The following is a 268-nucleotide window of genomic DNA, read 5'->3' as shown; positions in this document are numbered from 1 at the left end:
CATTTAAAAAAATGGTGTTTTGCAGAAAGCGTTTTGTTACATTGCAGATTTTAATGTATTTAATAAATGCAACATGCAGATTAAGTGCAGTGTATACTGAGTATTTAAATTAAAATGTACATTTCATAAGTACAGTTTCAAGAGAAAGCATCATTTTGTGTATGCTAACACATTATATATCAGAAATTGATGTAAAATATATTTTAGCACATTTTCTGAAAGTAAAACTGCAGTTTTGTTGACATATTGGCTCTATATATGTTCAAAA

Source organism: Megascapheus bottae, chromosome 32 (assembly GCF_031878675.1).
Source record: "Megascapheus bottae isolate mThoBot1 chromosome 32, mThoBot2.hap1, whole genome shotgun sequence".
Classification (NCBI taxonomy): Eukaryota; Metazoa; Chordata; class Mammalia; order Rodentia; family Geomyidae; genus Megascapheus; species Megascapheus bottae.
This window is presented reverse-complemented; position numbering follows the sequence as displayed.